An 18,592-nucleotide genomic window follows, 5' to 3' on the forward strand; every position below is an offset into this window, starting at 1 on the left:
GAGAGAAATTGAGTTACACATTTTCGGAAGATTTCTCTCCTTTTATCCCTTGTAAAAAATCAATAACTGGGTCTACAAGAACATGCAAGTGTAAAAAATGAAGATTTAGAATTTTCTCCTTCAATTTGCTTCTATTCCTGTGAGACACCTAAAGGGTTAACAAACCTTTTGAATGTCATTTTGAATACTTTGAGGGTCATTTGTGAGGTATTTCTAATAAGAAGCCCCTTCAAATCCACTTCAAAACAGAACTGGTCCCTGAAAAATTTAGATTTTGAAAATGTTGTGAAAAATCAGAAAAATTGCTGCTATTCTTTGAAGCCCTCTGATGTCTTCCAAACGTAAAAACATGTCAACTTTATGATGGAAACTAGTGTTGAGCGGCATAGGCCATATTCGAATTCGCGAATATTCGCGAATATATGGACGAATATTCGTCATATATTCGCGAATATTCGCATATTCATTATATTCTCGTTTTATTTTCGCATATGCGAACATTCGCGTATGCGAAAAGCAACATATGTGAAAATTCGCATATGCGAAAATTTGCATATACTAATTTTCGTATATGCGAATTTTCGCACGCCAGTCTCACACAGTAGTATTAAAGACTTCTTTACACCACACAAGCTGGAAGCAGAGAGGGATGATCACTGTGATGTGTACTGTGAAGAAAAAAAAAAAAAAAAAAACGAATATTCGTAATTACGAATATATAGCGCTATATTCGCGAAATTCGCGAATTCGCGAATATGCGATATTCGCGAATAATATTCGAATTGCGAATATTCGCGAGCAACACTAATGGAAACATAAAGTAGACATATTGTATATGTGAATCAATATATCATTTATTTGGAATATTAATCTTCCTTATAAGCAGAGAGCTTCAAAGTTAAAAAAAATGCACAATTTTAAATTTTTTCATCAAATTTTGGAATTTTTCACCAAGAAATGATGCAAGTATCAACAAAATTTTACCACTAACATAAAGTAGAATGTGTCACGAAAAAACAGTCTCGGAATCAGAATGAAAGGTAAAAGCATCCCAGAGTTATTAATGTTTAAAGTGACAGTGGTCAGATGTGCAAAAAATGGCCATGTCCTACAGGGAAAATTGTCTGGGTCCTTAAGGGGTTAAAGGGGTATTCTGCCCGTAGACATCTTATTCCCTATCCAAAGGATAGGGGATAAGATGTCTGATCAGATCTCTGTGCTGCACCCGGTGTTCGTTTACAGCATCCGCACCAAAGGGTCATGACGTCACTTCCGCACCCCGCTCATGATGTCATGGCCATGCCCCCTCAATGCAAGTCTATGGGAGGGGGCATGGCATCAGCCCCCTCCAATCAACTTGCATTAAGGGGTTATGGTCATGACGTCACGAGCGGGGCGTGACTGTGACGTTGCAAGCCTCCGCCCCCCCGTCTCCAGTCATCCAGCACGGAACGAAGTTCGTCTGTGCACCGGATGTCTGGGGTGCCGCAGCCGAGATCGTGCCCAGCGATGGGACCCCAGTGATCAGACATCTTGTCCCCTATCCTTTGGATAGGGGATAAGATGTCTAGGGGCGGAGTACCCCTTTAAACTCCTATATGTTGTACACAACACAATTGATAGTCTCAATATCTTAACTTTTGAGAAAGACATGGTAAGATACAGTCACAAGTTTTGTTTTTCTATTTTCATAAAAGTGTGAAACAAAAGAACCAAAAACAATGCAAAATAGTCCCCATTTTTCCTGTAGTTTTGCTACCAACATCCAGGCATAATTTCTAATGTACTTTTCAAGGTTTATAAAAAAAAATTGGAAGTCACTCAAGTCATGGAAATGTATATTGATTTGTGATATCTGACTAGCCCTACAACCATAAACAGTCAAAAATCTGCAAAACTGTCATAATCGGAAGATAAAATACGATTATAGTATGGGAACTAGGGTACTGTCTTAGTGACAGGTTCATTTGTGGGTCAATCTGCTGTTGCTGTTCATACTCTGCCCGCAGTGTGTCATAGCTTGTATATTAGATATAAATGCTGCTGCCAAGTATCTCATAAATGATTTTATATTCCACCCTTTGTTCATTCGGATAGAACTGGTAGAAGCTTCCAAAGCTGACAAGCAATGCAACAATTCCGTCTGAGCAATTTAATTGGCATTTGCAATGGGAATAACAAATTAAGAAGTCTCAAAAACAGCACATAAAATATTTATATGTACATCTTGTGAGTATTTATATTCCTCTACAGTATTAAACAGAAATGCACTCCAAAGAATTTTTATGCCTACTTCAAACCCGTGTGAACTGATACAACACATGCAATAGTTTTCCATTATGTTTAGCATGAATGGCAAAAATGAAAAGCTGAATTTACCATATTTATACTTTATCAAGGTAACGCTTGATGTCTTCATGCACATCTTTCCACTCATCCAGTTGAATAATACATAACAATAAGACATTATTAGGCTTTTTAACAGATACATTCAAACATACCTCTAACAAATAAAAGTAAACTATCATAATTATGATCTTGTAAAAAAAAAAAAAAAAAATTGTAGAATCACTCAATGTTAAGGAAAAAACATGGAATAATCATGTAATATGCATTTCTAAAACAAATACCAATACAAGTTTAAAATTACTTTGCAGTTAAAAAGTAAAGTGCTTACGAACCGTACCAAGCTGTTGTACTTAGCCAAATAAAATAAAAAAAACATGGCCCCAACATAAGAGCTGTAAATTGAAACAATGAGACATTCAAACTTGAGTTTTGCCTTAGTGCCCTTAAAGGGGTACTCCGCCCCTAGACATCTTATCCCCTATCCAAAGGATAGGGGATAAGATGTCAGATCGCCTGGGTCCCGCTGCTGGGGACCCCGGGGATCGCTGCTGCTGCACCCCGCTATCATTACTGCACAGAGCGAGATCGCTCTGCACGTAATGATGGGCAATACAGGGGTCGGAGCATCGTTACGTCACGGCTCCGCCCCTCGTGAAGTCACGGCCAGCCCCCGTCAATACAAGTCTATGGGAGGGGGCGTGGCGGTTGTCACGCCCCCTGCCATAGACTTGCATTAAGGGGACGGGCCGTGATGTCATGAGGGGCGGAGCCATGACGTCACGCTGCTCTGGCCCCTGTATCGCCCGTCATTACGCACAGAGCGAACTCGCTCTGTGCAGTAATGATGGCGGGGTGCTGCAGCAGCGATCCCCGGGGTCCCCAGCAGCGGGACAGCGGCGATCTAACATCTTATACCCTATCCTTTCGATAGGGGATAAGATGCCAGGGGCGGAGTACCCTTTAAAACTCTAAGCAGTGCAATTGGTATCAATGGATCAATGGGGTAAATTTATTAGTTGTGTCTATCCTTGTGCCTTCTTTCTGTAAGAATGTCTGTCCTTGTTTTAGATATCATTCTGGTGCTGATGCTGATGATGGGTCAGATTTTGGTTCACAAATCTGTCTGACGTTTGACAAAATCAAGCTTTACTTCATGTCACATTTGATTTAAATTGGCATTGTCATATAAAAAAAAAAAAAAAAAAATTTTGACATGTCTTGGAGACATAAAAAAAAGTTTTGATCAGTCAAGGCCTGAATTTTCAGACCCAGAGAAATTGCTAAATATAATAAGGAGAAGTTTCCCTAAATCACAACACTGAGATGGTCTCATCATGCAAGTCCTATAGACATAAAGCACGGCGATAAACACTTCTTTCCCTGTTCATTCTAGCGATAGGTTGGGGTCTGGATAATCAAAACTTTTGACATGTCTCTATTAAATGTAAAAAGTTGTTTAAAAGTGACAGGTAGACTTTAAACTTATGGTTTACAGTGTCACAGAAATACATTTTGATATATATATATATATATATATATATATATATATATATATATATATATATTATTATTTTTTTTTTTAACTATGTTTTATATATTATCTACAATACAATCCAATTACAATTTTTTTTGGTATAGTTTACTCCAAGAAAATATCATAAGCAGATTCCATAAGCACATAAAGTTTGCACAGTGGGAACTTATCACCAATATCTTATAAATTGTGGCACCATTGGTGTCATGTGATGTGTGGAACTTCTTAGGGTACGTACAAATGCCCATATTTGTCAATCAGCCGTAAACCCTAATTGTCTGTTTTTTCCATAGAAACCAATCACAGATCAACTTTCACTTTATAAGTGTTCATTAAGATATGAAAGTTGAGCTGTGATTGGTTGCTGTAGAAAAACACAGACAATTAGGGTTTCAGGCAAATTGATAAATATGGGCCACAGTGTGTAATATGTAGCCTAAGAGGGGGTTTGAGGTTAAGATGTGATGAATCGTTTAGCACACCTCCATATCTTGGTGGTGGAGAGAGGTCTTATTTGGAAACCATTTAACTTTCACACTTTCCACATACACCTTTCATCTTCCCGGATCCTTTACCTCACATCCAAGCCCATATGAATAATTGTTTTTTTCAGATCGTGTACAACAGAAATGCGGAGCACTCACCCAGACTAGCTTGTGATAGCTTCGTTATTGTTCACATGAACATGCGGGGTACAGCATGTTTTCTTCAGATGTTTTCTTCATTAGAACGCCACCAGACAAAAATCCCAGTATCTTCTCTTTAGCCAATGCATATTTATCACCTGACTTTCATTCAGTTATCCATACTTTATGATTCTTCTCTTTAGCTGACTGTAACCTTGTTTCCTTTTGTTAAAGTGTTAGTGCTGTTTCAAACACTGACTCCTGTTTCCATCCCTTGTTTTTCATTTGTTTTATTGTGTTTTCTTTTTCAAATATAAGTTTACAATTCTGACACTAACTTTTACTTTATCGACCCATATTTTTTATAGCATTCCCATTTTGTTTATACTCTCACCAAATTGTACACATACTGTAGATTACAGAGCACAGCATTGTATGCTCGAATTTGTGCTAGACATCTATCTTATGTTATTACTACTGCTTTTATTGACAACTCTCCTGTAGGAGCCATGTTTTCTTCCATACCGTCAGTAACCGGTAATCAGTGCTACAACTATGCATTATTAACGCTACGCATGAACTCAGGTATCATTTCTCTACTTGAGACACAAAAGCACCGTTAACTATTAGTGCAGGATCGCTGACTGATCGCTGAGCGCACTTGTAAAAACTACTTATGGTCCTCTAACTTTGTTGCTTATAGCTCTCCAACTTTGCTGTTTTTTTTTTTTAGAAATACGCGCAGTAGGCAATAATCTATTTATCTGAATGGGCATCACCCATAGCAACCAATGCTGAGCTGTGTAAGGTACGGGACCAACACACCAGCAGTACATATATAAGTATATACAGTAAGAATTATAGACCATCCATCAACAACCATCTACTTTCTTGTACGTTTAATTCAGCTCAATCAAGCCTTCAGTCTGACCTCCAGCACTACTCTGCACACCTGTTTCCTAGTAAAGCGTCAGTACTGAAACATCCTTCTGTCCTACAGAAACAGGTATGCTTTTCTCTTTTCTCTCTCTGTATTACCAACACACCCTCTCCAGCAGCACATACCACTAATATATATATATATATATATATATATATATATATATATATATATATATATATATCTGTTTTCTTTCAATTGAAGTCCCACAGGTCAGTAAGATCTATAAGCATTTTCTCTTTTAACTGTGGAGTAATTAGCATTTTTAGACTTGTGCTAATTTTTGTTTTAAAAATGTAAATTTTCAGGTATTTCCTTGAAGGTGGCCTTTCTGTAAGATAGCAGTGTTTCTGTTAAAAAAAAAGGTTGTTTCTCTTGTGACTCTTTGCTTTTTTGCTGAAACTTTTAAAGTTAGCTGTCTCTTATAGTAGGTTCCTGTTGGTTTAGGAACAACTATAGGGTTATACTGTGTATTGTCATTAGTGTTCTACATGGCTTCCAGTTACAATTTTTTTATTCTTTATTTAGATACAAATCTCTTTACAACAATGCTTATGGTAATCTTATAGTTTCCTATGCTCTGCAGGCCCACTGTATATTGTTAATATGCTAATTATTTATCTTACTGTTAATTATTTAGTTTATTAGGGTATGACATTTCATATGAAATATCCTCACTAAGGTGTGTTCCCCCATCTACCTTAAAGATACTTGGAGCTTTCCCTAATTTAAGAGATGTTGGGCAATATCTATTGTCTCACTAAACAGTGTCCTTGTTTTTGGGCACTGAGACTGCTTCGTTGGTTCTTTGCATATTTTGCCTGTTGTGTAATTTCTGTGATAGAGGACAAGTCGTTTTTCACCTGGCTTCCCCTTAAACCCCTTAACGACCGAGGATGTAAATGTACGTCCTCATGTGGCAGTACTTTGTGCACCAGGTTCCGGCTGCTGATAGCAGCCAGAGACCCACCGGTAATGGCCGAAATCCGTGATCGCACGGATGTCTGCCATTAACCACTCAGATGCTGTGATCAATACAGATCATGGCATCTGTGGCAGCACGGCTACATTTTATTCTGATCTAATCGCATGCGGCACGGGATCAGATCAACTAACATGGCGGAAGGAGGTCTACTCAACTGCCTCTGCCACGTTCCAGGCTTCTTCTGCGCTGGTCTCAGATTGAGCAGACCAGAGGAGAAGATAATTGATTACAGTGATCAGTGCTTCCAATAATTGCTATAAATAGTCCCCTATGGGGACATAAAAAGTGTTACAAAAAAAGTAAAAAAAAGTTATAAAAAAGTTTTAACAAAATCTGAAAAATCCTTAATAAAATCCCTAATAAAAATGTAAAATGTCCCTTTTTCCCATTTTACCCCCAAAAAGGGTAAAAAAAAAAATTATTAAACATATTTGGTATCACCACATGTGTAAATGTCTGAACTATTAAAATATAATGGTAATGATCCTGTACAGTGAATGGCGTGAACGGAAAAAAAAAAAAAATAAGTCAAAAATTGCTGCTTTTTTTTGTCACATTTTATTTAAAAAAATATATAAAAAATGTATCAAAGTTTTCTATATACAAATGCGGTATCAATAAAAAGTACAGATCATAGCACAAAAATGAACTCTCATAGTGCTGCTTATACAGAAAAAATGAGTTAAGTTATAGGTCAGCAAAATAGAGGAATTTTAAAAATACTAATTTGGTCATATAATTTGCAATTGTTTTTAAGTGCAACAATAATAAAAAAGTATGTAATCATGGGTATCATTTTAATCACATTGAACCACAGAATAAAGAACATACGTAAATTGTGCAGCGTAAAGATGAAACCTTCCAAAATTTGCAAAATTACAGTTTTCTTTTTAATTTCCCCACACAAATAATATTTTTTGTTGCACCATACATTTTATGATAAAATGAGTGATGAAATTACAAAGGACAACTAGTCGCACAAAAAACAAGCCCTCATACTAGTCTGTGAATGAAAATATAAAAGAGTTACGATTTTTCGAAGGCGAGGAGGAAAAAACGAAAATGCAAAAATAAATTTGGCCTCGTCCTTAAGGTCGAAATGGGCTTGGTCCTTAAGGGGTTAAGGGGCTAAATGTCAAGCTTATACATCCAAACAGTCATAAAGAAATATCTATATAGAGGCTCTAATGATTCATAAATGAATGTACTGTTGGAATAGGACTGTTGAATTCTTCATTTGTATAAAAAAAAAAAAATTTGGGTATAAACTACATAACAGAAATACCAGCATCTTTAATGCTAAAGGGTATGTTCCTCTTTATTCTATATCTTTCCAAATAAGGTTGATAATGAATATAAGCCATAATCAGACACAGCATATCAAGGCGGTTTCATAGTGGTTTATACCAGTTCACGTCACTAGATGTCTAGTACTAAATTTTAGAGTGGCTCCCTCTGTACCCGTGCATCCCCGCCCTTATTTCACAGGAGGTGGTTTTGGGTAGTTAGTGGATCCAGCAAGTAACCCAGCCTGATGTGAGTGAATGTTAGGGTCCCATCCGATATGAGGCCACCTCCGCGTGGTGGATGGGGGACACACATTTTGATCAAAAAGTGCGCTAAGAGCCTCCTTTTTGTTGACCAAGTGTGCTGCTGCCATTTTCTTTTTTGACGTGTTTTGTACTTGCCACAGCAGTGTGCACCCGTGTATTGGGTTTAAGTGCTGGCTACATTTTTATTTTTTGCTGTGCAATTTGGGGGGAGTGGCTCCCTCTGTAGCCTTGCATCCCCTCCCCTATTTCACAGGAGGGGTTTTTGGGTTGTTAGTGGATCCAGCATGTCACCCAGTCTGAGGTGAGCGAATGTTAGGGTCCCATCCGATATGAAGCCACGTTTTGATCAAAAAGTGCGCTCCATTTTGTTGACCAAGTGTGCTGCTGCCATTTTCTTTTTTTACATGTTTTGTACTTGTCACAGCAGTGTGCACACATGTATTGGGTTTAGGTGCTGGCAAAATTTTTTGTTTTGTTTTTTGTTTTTACTGTGAACTTTTAGAATGCTTAAAAATCTTTTCAATACAAACTAGAAGTTAGATTATAAACAACATAAATGCCCTTCCATGGTACAGATGACTTTCGATAATTTACTTCTATGTGAATAAGAATATGTATACTTTGGCTGTCTAGACACTCTGCTGCCGGAGGCAATAACTGTTTAAAACCTAAACATTTGGATACGTGTACAATTCAAATATTGACAAGTCAGAGAAGAACTAAAGAAGGTTTGTGACAATCTCTGAAATAAGAGGATATCTGTCATGCATATAGATTATGGTCTTAGAAATGTTATAAAGTACTTACTTGCCTAGTTCGTTAATAATGTAATGTTAATATTTTTACAGATGTTTTCAATGTATATACTGTACTAACCCCTTAAAGGGGTACTCGGCTGCCCCAGCTTTCGGAACATTTAGTTTCAAACGCTTAGAGTGGGCTGCAGGGGCCATGATGTCACACTATGGTCCAGCAATGCAAGTCTATGGGAGGGTGCGTGGCGGCCATTATGCCCCCTCCCATAGACTTGCATTGAGGGAGTGTTGTGTGACATCATGAGAGGTGTGGCCATGATGTCACATCCCCTGCTGCCTGCTCCAAGCGTTCGGAACAAAATGTCACACATCCAATTTTCATTATTATATTTTTGTTTTTGTTTACTTTCTAAGAGCCATAACTCTTTCTATTTTTTAATCTACAGGGTCAACTAAGGGCTTCTTTTTTGCAGGACCAATTGTGCTTTGTACTGATTCTTTTCCTATTCCCATAGATTACACAACAACATTTAAATAAAAAGTGAGAGGAAGAAAATGAAAAAAAAAATGCAATCTTATTTACAATGTTCATTGTGCAGTAAAACTTGCACCTCGTCGTTATACTGTGGGTCAGTATAATGAGGGCGATACACAATTTATATAGTTTATTTTATGTTTTACTACTTTGAAAATAAAAGAAATCTAAATTAAAAAAAAAAAATGATTTTAGTATTTTTCCATCTATTGAGCTGTATATGAGCTTATCTTTTGTGACACATACTTTCATTTTGATCATACCTTTTAGTGCCATTGTCAATTGCTATAGGCCAGATTGGGAGTTCTTTTGGTCATCCTCAGGGTCAATATGATATGTGTTTTTATGCTGTCGTAGGTAGCAATGTTATTGCAAGTTTTGCTATTTTAAACATTGTGCAATGTCCTAAAGAATATTTTTTTTTTTTACTACGAAGCACATTGAGGTGTCACATAAACTTTATTTATTTATTTTTTACTCCTGCTAGAAGTGCCATTTGTGGAGATCCTTGTTTGGTAGTTCAGTACCAGAGCTATCTATTTCATTACCCATTTTGTCCTTTTGTCCAATTTTATGGTAAAATGTCGTGAGGGGAGGGGGGATAATAAGTTAGTGTCTTAAACAGTTAGTTGGTTTTCTCTGTTAGGGTGTGTGTAGACAGCTGCCACACTACTGTTCTATAGAATCCTTCTGTATACAGCAGTTATAGCAAATCATTAGATATTAGAGTTTTTACACCGGTGAGACCAATGGTTGAGCTTTTCATTTTGTAGACATGTGAATTAGTGGATAGAAAATTCTTGGTGGTCTTTTTGTACAGGCCTTGTACCCCGATGTAGAAAAGAAAATCCTGCTTGTATCTGAAGCATGTAATTTCCCCAAAACCTCCATCTTCTCCGGATTATTTGAACACCCTTTTGCTCAGTACCTAAAATGTCACTAGTATAAATATAACTATTTCTAAGTTAACCTCTTAGGGACTCAGCCCATTTTCACCTTAAAGGGGTACAACGGTGAAAACCTTTTTTCTTTTAAATCAACTGGTGGCAGAAAGTTAAACATATTTGTATATTACTTCTATTAAAAAATCTTAATCCTGCCAGTACTTATTAGCTGCTGAATGCTACAGAGGGAATTCCTTTCTTTTTGGAACACTGATGACATCACGAGCACAGTGCTCTCTGCTGACATATCTGTCCATTTTAGCAACCATGTATAGCAGATGCATGCTAAGGGCAGCATGGTGGCTCAGTGGTTAGCACTGCTGCCTTGCAGTGCTGGGGACTTGGGTTCAAATCCCACTAAGGACAACAATAAATAAAGTCTTATTATTATTATTATAATAATGTCAGCAGAGAGAACTGTGCTCGTGATGTCATCAGAGAGCATTCCAAAAAGAAAAGAATTTCCTCTATAGTATTCTGCAGCTAATAAGTACAGGAAGGATTAAGATTTTCTAATAGAAGTAATTTACAAATATGTTTAACTTTCTGCCACCAGTTGATTTAAAATAAAAAAGGTTTTCACCGGAGTACCCCTTTAAGGACCCTTTTTTTGCAATTCTGACCACTGTCACTTTATGCATTAATAACTGTGGGATGCTTTTATTCTGATTCCAAGACATATGTTTTTTCATGAAATATTCTACCTTAAGATAGTGGAAAATTTTCGTTGTTACTTGTATCCTTTCTTGGTGAAAAATCCCAACATTTCATAAAAATTTAGCATTTTTCTAACTTTGAAGCCTCCTGACATGTTTTTACTTTTTGAAGACATTAGAGGGCTTCAAAGTAAAGCAGCAATTTTAAAAATTTTAATGAAAAATTCAATGTCTGAATTTTTCAGGGACCAGTTAAGTTTGAAGTGTATTTGAGGGGCCTTTCTGTAAGAAATACCCCATAAATGACCCCATTATAGAAACTGCACCCCTCATAGTATTCAAAATGACATACGGAAAGTTAGTTAAGCCTTTAGGTGTTTGACAAGAATAGCAGCAAAGTGAAGGGGAAAATACTAAATCTTCATTTTTTACACTCGTATGTTCTTGTAGAGCCCTTTTTTGAATTTTTACAAGGGGCAAAAGGAGAGAAGTCCCCCCAAAATTTGTAACCCAATTTCTATAGAAACAAAATACCTCATATGTAGATGTAAAGTGCTCTTCGAGCACATTAAAGGGGTCAGAAGAGAAGGAGCACCATTGAGCTTTTGGAGAGAGAGTTTGTTTGGAATAGGATCGGGAGCCATGTGCATTTACAAAGCCCCATGGTGCAAGAACAGATCCCCCCACATCCCCCCGTGTTCTAAAGGAATTAAGGAACGTAATTGATAGACCCCTTTTTTTAATATTCAGGGACTCTATAGTAACAGGGACTGTTCCCCAGGACTGGCGCATGGCAAATGTGGTGCCAATATTTAAAAGGGGGTCAAAAGGTGACCACGGGAATTATAGGCCTGTTAGTTTAACCTCCTTTGTATGTAAATTGTTTGAGAGTTTTCTAAGGGATGCTATTTTGGAGTATTTTGATAAAAATAAATGTATGACACTATATCAGCATGGCTTTATCGGTCCTGTCAAACTAACCTGATCAACTTTTATGAGGAGGTGAGCTCTAGACTGAACCTGGGGCAATCGCTGGATGTTGTATATCTGGATTTTTCCAAAGTAGTTGATACGGTTCCACATAAAAGGTTAGTGCATAAAATGAGAATGCTTGGACTGGAGGAAAATGTGTGCCAGTGGTAAGTAAATGGCTCAGTGATAGGAAACAGAGGGTGGTCATTAATGGTTCTTATTCTGATTCGGTGACTGTTACTAGTGGGGTACCACAGAGGTCAGTCTTGGGTCCTGTTCTATTTAATATATTCATTAATGACCTTGTAGAGGGATTTTATGGTAAAGTAGCAATCTTTGCAGATAATACTAAACTCTGTAAAGCGGTAAACACTATAGAGGACAGTGCACTGTTACAAATGGACCTGGATAGGTTGGAGGTTTGGGCTGGGAAGTGGCACATGAGGTTAAACACTGATAAATGTAAGGTAATGCACATGGGGAGGAAAAATCCGGGCTGAAATTATGTATCAAATGGGAGCACACTTGGGACTGACGTGGAAAAGGACTTGGGAGTCTTAGTTAATAGAAGATTTATCTGTAGTGACCAGTGTCAGGCAGCTGCTGCCAAGGCACAAAAAATCATGGGGTGCATCAATAGGGCATAGATACCCACGATAAGGAAATAATTCTACCGCTGTACAAATCACTAGTCAGACCACACATGGAATACTGTGTGCAGTACTGGGCACCAGTAGAAAGAAATAGTAGTGGAGATATAGTGGAGCTGGAAAGGGTTCAAAGACGGGCAACCAGACTAATACGGGGAATGGGATGACTCCAGTACCCAGAAAGATTATCAGAATTAGGGTTATTTAGTTTAGAAAAAGAAGCCTAAGGGGAGACTTAAAAACTATGTATAAATATATCAAGGGGCAGTATAGAGATCTCGCCCATGATCTATTTATACCCAGGACTGTATCTATAACAAGGGGGCATCCTCTACGTCTAGAGGAAAGAAGGTTTGTACCCCAGCACAGATGGGGGTTCTTTACTGTAAGGGCAGTGATACTGTGGAGTTCTCTCCCGGAGGAGGGGGTCATGGTGAACTCTGTAAAAGAGTTCAAAAGAGGCCTGGATGCATTTTGGGAGAATAATAACATCCCCAATTATGTTACTAGATTTATAGGGACAGAATGTTGATCCAGGAATTTATTCTGACTGCCATATTGGAGTCGGGAAGGAATTTTTACCTCTGGTATGAGGGTTTTATGCCTTCCTCTGGATCAACTCAGTAGGGACTGTTTAAGGATATAGATTGAACTTGATGGACTCTGTTTTTTTTTTTTTTTTTAACCTTATGAACTGTTACATGTGACCCCATTTTGGAAACTGCACCCCTCACGGAATGTAGTAAGGGGTGCAGTGAGCATTTAAACCCCACTGGCATTTGACAGATCTTAGGAACAGTGGGCTGTGCAACTGAAAAATTTAATTTCAAATTTTCACGGACAACTGTTCCAAAAATCTGTCAGACACCTGTGGTGTGTAAATGCTCCCTGCACCCCTTATTACATTCAGTGAGGGGTGTAGTTTCCAAAATGGGGTAACATGTTGAGGGCGGGGGTCCACTGTTCTGGCACCATGACATACATGGCCTTCAATTCTGGACAAATTCTCTCTGCAAAAGCCCAATGGTGCTCCTTCACTTCTGGCATTGGGGTGCGCCTGTAAAGCACTTTACATCCACATATGGGGTATTTCCATACTCAGAAGAAATGGGGTTACACATTTTGGGGCTTTTTTCTTATTTTTCCTTGTAAAAATGAAAAATGTAGGGTATCACCAGCATTTTAGTGATTTTATTATTTTTTTTCACATTCAACTTTCGTCAAACACCTGTAGGGTGTTAAAGCTCACTATACCCATTGTTACATTCCGTGAGGGGTGTAGTTTCCAAAATGGGGTCACATGTGGGTATTTATTTTTTTGCGTTTATGTCAGAACCGCTGTAAGATCAGCCACCCCTGGGTAAATCACCAATTTAGGTCTCAAATGTACATAGTGCGCTCTCACTCCTGAGCCTTGTTGTGCGCCCGCAGAGCATTTAACGTCCACATATGGGTTATTCCTGTACTCAGGAGAAATTGTGTTACAAATTTTGAGGGTCTTTATTTCCTTTTACTTCTTGTGAAAATAAAAAGTATGGGGCAACACCAGCATGTTAATGTAAAATCTATACAGTGGTCTCTAAACTGTAGCCCTCCAGATGTTGCAAAACTACAAATCCCAGCATTCCCACAAAGAAGTTTGCTGTCTGGGCATGCTGGGATTTGTAGTTTTGCGACATCTGGAGGGCTATAGTTTAGAGACCACTGTATAGTGGTCTCCAAACTGTGGCCCTCCAATTGTTGCTAGGCAACATCTCACCGCTCAGTTGAAGGATCACTGTCACTTGCAGAGGAGGATTGCCCACTGCCTTCCGCCAATCACTTCCAGTTCTGGTTAAGGGACCTCCAGCGCCACTCCCAGCACAGTTTCCCCGCTCTTCCCGTGGGTGGGCAGAGCGGGGGGACTGAACTTTAACCCCCCCCCGTCCCTGATCTGCTATTGGTCGGTCACTTCAGGGCGATCTGTGGCAATTAAGGGTCATATGGGCCTCCGGTGACCCGGAAAATAAGGGGGATCTGGGATGTCCAAGACAGCCCTGATGCCCCTTATTTTCCTGGTCACCAGAGACGAGTATGACCCTTAATTGCTGCAGATCGACGGTCTTAAGTGACCTCTCAGTACCCCCCCAGACGTTGGCATGGGATGCCTGCTGAATGATTTCAGCAGGCATCCCGGTCCGGTCCACGCCCGGCGGGTACCGGAATTCCCACGGGCATACAGGTAGGCCCTGGGTCCTTAACATCTTAAGAACTCAGGGCGTACCTGTACGCCCTGAGCCCAGTACTGGTGTTTAAAACGGGGTCACAAGTTGACCGCCGCGTCTGAAAGTGAAAGTAAACGCCTCCCGCCAGCTCAGTGGGGCTGATCGGGATATCGCGATAAAATGTCCCGATCAGCTAGGACGCGAGCGGAGATCCCCTTACCTTGCTCCGTCGCGTCCGATCTGGGTTTGATTGCTCCAAGCCTGAGCTACAGGCTTGCGAATCGAGCCCCTATTTCGGTCATCCATGCAAAGCTATGGCTTTGCAGGGATCAGGGTAAAAGATCAGTGTGTGCAGTGTTATAGGTCCCTATAGGAGCTATAGCACTGCAAAAAAAAGTGAAAAAAAAAGTTAACAAAGTTAATTTAACCCCTTCCCTAATAAAAGTTGGAATCACCCCCCTTTTCCCATAAAAAAAAAAAAAACAGTGTAAATAAAAATAGACATATGTGGTATCGCCGCGTGCGTAAATGTCCAAACTATAAAAATATATTGTTAATTAAACCGCACGGTCAATGGCGTACGCGCAAAAAAATTCCAAAATCCAACACTGCATATTTTTGGTAACTTTTTATATCATAAAAAAATGAATAAAAAGCGATCAAAAAGTCAGATCAATGCACAAATGGTAGTGATAAAAACTTCAGATCACAGTGCAAAAAATGAGCCCTCATACCGGCCTATACGCGTAAAAATAAAAAAATTATAGGGGTCAGAAGATGACAATTTTAAACGTATAAATTTTCCTGCATGTAGTTATGATTTTTTTCAGAAGTACGACTAAATCAAACTTATATACGTAGGGTATCATTTTAACCATATGGACCTACAGAATAAAAATAAGGTGTCATTTTTACCGGAAAATGCACTGCGTAGAAATGGAAGCCCCCAAAATTTAAAAAATTACATTTTTTCTTCAATTTTGTCGCACAATGATTTTTTTTATGTTTTGCCGTGGATTTTTTGGTAAAGTGACTAATGTCACTGCAAATTAGAATTGGTGGCGCAAAAAATAAGCCATAATATGGAATTTTATGTGCAAAATTGAAAGTGTTATGATTTTTAGAAGGTGATGAGGAAAAAGGAAAATGCAAAAACGGAAAAATGCTGAGTCCTTAACCACTTAAGGACCTAGGGCGTATGGATACGCCTTGACATCCTGGTACTTAAGGACCCAGGTTGTATCCATACGCCCGTGGGAATTTCGGTCCCCGTCGCACTGGGCGGGGACCGGACCGGGGTGTCTGCTGATATCTATCAGCAGGCACCCCGCGCAAATGCCCAGGGGGGGTCATCAGACCCCCCCATGTCGGCGATCGGCGCAAATTGCAAGTGAATTCACACTTGCAATTTGCTCCGATTCCGGGTCATACGGGTCTATGGTGACCCGGAATATAGTGCAGAGGTGCCACCCCTCCTATCCCTGCTTTTGGCCTGGTATTGATCGTCAGAAGCGATGACCAAAAGCAGATCGGGGCGGGGGGGGGGTTAACTTTCGTTTTCCCCGTCCTGCCCACCCACAATAGGCCGGGCAGAACGGGGAAACGAAGGGGACCGAACGCCGACGTCCACTTACCCATCCGGAGGCCGCAGGCGACGGTGATCGGCGGGCGGCATGACGTGGGTCAGAAGAGGACGGCTCCCTGGATCCTACGGAAGTCGGTAAGTTGATCTGGAGGGCTACAGTCTGAGACTGTGGTCTCTAAACTGTAGCCCTCCAGATGTTGCAAAACTACAACACCCAGCATGCCCAGACAGCTGTTTGGGTGTGCTGGAATGTCGTTTTGCAACAGCTGGAGGGCTGCAGTTTGAGACCACTATACAGTGGTCTCTAAACTATATCCCTCCAGATCTTGCAAAGCTACAACTCCTAGCATGCCCTCATAGCGGTTTGTTGTCTGGGCATGCTGGGATTTGTAGTTTTGCAACATCTGGAGGTCCACAGTTTGGAGATCACTGTGCAGCGGTCTATAATCTGTAGCCCTCCAGATGTTGCAAAACTGCAAATCCCAGCATGCCCAGACAGCAAACGGCTGTCTCGGCATGCTGGGAGTTGTAGTTGCGTGCCTCCAGCTGTTGCAGAACTACATCTACCAGCATGCCCTTTGGTGATTAGTACATGCTGGGAGTTTTAGTTTTGAAACAGCTGGAGGTTTCCCCCCCCCCCCCCCCCATGTGAATGTACAGGGTACATTCACACAGGCAGGCTTACAGTAAATTTTCTGCTTCAAGTCTGGGCTGCGGCAAATTTTTCGCCGCTTCGCAAACTCCTAGCGGGAAACTCACCGTAACACGCCAGTGCGAATGTACCCTAAATACACTACACTACACTACACTAACAAATAATAAAGGGTAAGACACTACATATACACCCCCTTTCACTGTCCCCCCCCCCCCCCCCCAATAAAAAGTAAAAACATCTTGTACGGCAGTGTTTCCAAAACGGAGCCTCCAGCTGTTGCAAAACAACAACTCCCAGCCCCAGCATTTCTGGACAGCCACTGACTGTCCAGGCATGCTGGGTGTTTAGCAACAGCTGGAGGCATCCTGTTTGGCAATCACTGGCGTAGAATACCCCTATGCCCACCCCTATGCAATCCCTAATTTAGTCCTCAAATGCGCATGGCGCTCTCTCACTTCGGAGCCCTGTCGTATTTCTAGGAAATTACTAGGTATTTCCGTACTCAGGAGAAATTGCACTATACATTTTGGAGGGCTTTTTCTCCTTTTTTCCCCTTATGATAAGGAAAAGTTGGGGGGCTACACCAGTCTGTTAGTGTAAAAAAAAATGTTGCCCCATACTTTTTATTTTCACAAGCGGTAAAAGTAAAAAATGACCTCCAAAATTTGTAACGCAATTTCTCCTGAGTACACAAATACTCCATATGTGGGGTACATAAGTGCACTGATGTGGTGGATCACCACATCAGTGCACTTATGTATGTTGTGTTTTTTTACTATTCTATGTTCACATCTACACACCCATTCATCGGGTAAGGATGATATTATTGGTCCTTGTGGTCGGTTGCAGACATCCTCCATTGTATGCATTTTTTGCTGGGGATTGCCCTTAGCAACGGACCACAAGTGCAGGACTTGCTATTCCTTATAAATGCACATCAGCATTTGGGCTCGAGCACTTCCTGACATTTTAGACCACGTTCTTGTTGTGTTTGTTTTGTAATTTTATACCAATGCGCCTTTATTATCATGTATAGGTAGCATATAGATGCACCTGTGAGGCCGGCAACTCATCAGCCTACTTAGGTGGGGCTTATAGCCGGCTCCCTTCCTCCCATTGTTTGTGTGAACATTCACACTGGAGTTGATACTGGGAGCAGTCTGTAAGTCGGACCAAAAGCTTTTGTAATTGCGCATTTGCCCCTGTTTTTTTCTTATCATGCACAGGCAGGTTTAGGTTAGGTCCCGCATCACTTGAGAAACCTAGGCGTTGGTGTGCGGGCTCAGGTATGTTCTTCATATAAGGATATATTGGCTAATGTCTCAATTTTACATCAGTTTTGAGGGTTAGCCAATGTCATTGTTACATCCACCACATCAGTGCACTTATGTATGTTGTGTTTTTTTGAAGTGACAGTGGTCAGATGTTCAAAAAATGGCCGGGTTCTTAAGGTATATTTGGGCTGTGTCCTTAAGGGGTTAAGGGGTTAAATAGGCACTGTCAGATATAAAAACTTTTGATATGTTGTAAAACATGCAAAACCAATAGATTTTACAATTGCTTTCATTCGAAAATTTTCAATATTTCAAACTGAAAAAGCCAGTCAAAGAACTGCCCCCCCCCCCCTTCTGGAATGCATTCAGTGCTTT

The sequence above is a fragment of the Hyla sarda genome, chromosome 3, assembly GCF_029499605.1.
Source record: "Hyla sarda isolate aHylSar1 chromosome 3, aHylSar1.hap1, whole genome shotgun sequence".
NCBI classification, from domain to species: Eukaryota; Metazoa; Chordata; class Amphibia; order Anura; family Hylidae; genus Hyla; species Hyla sarda.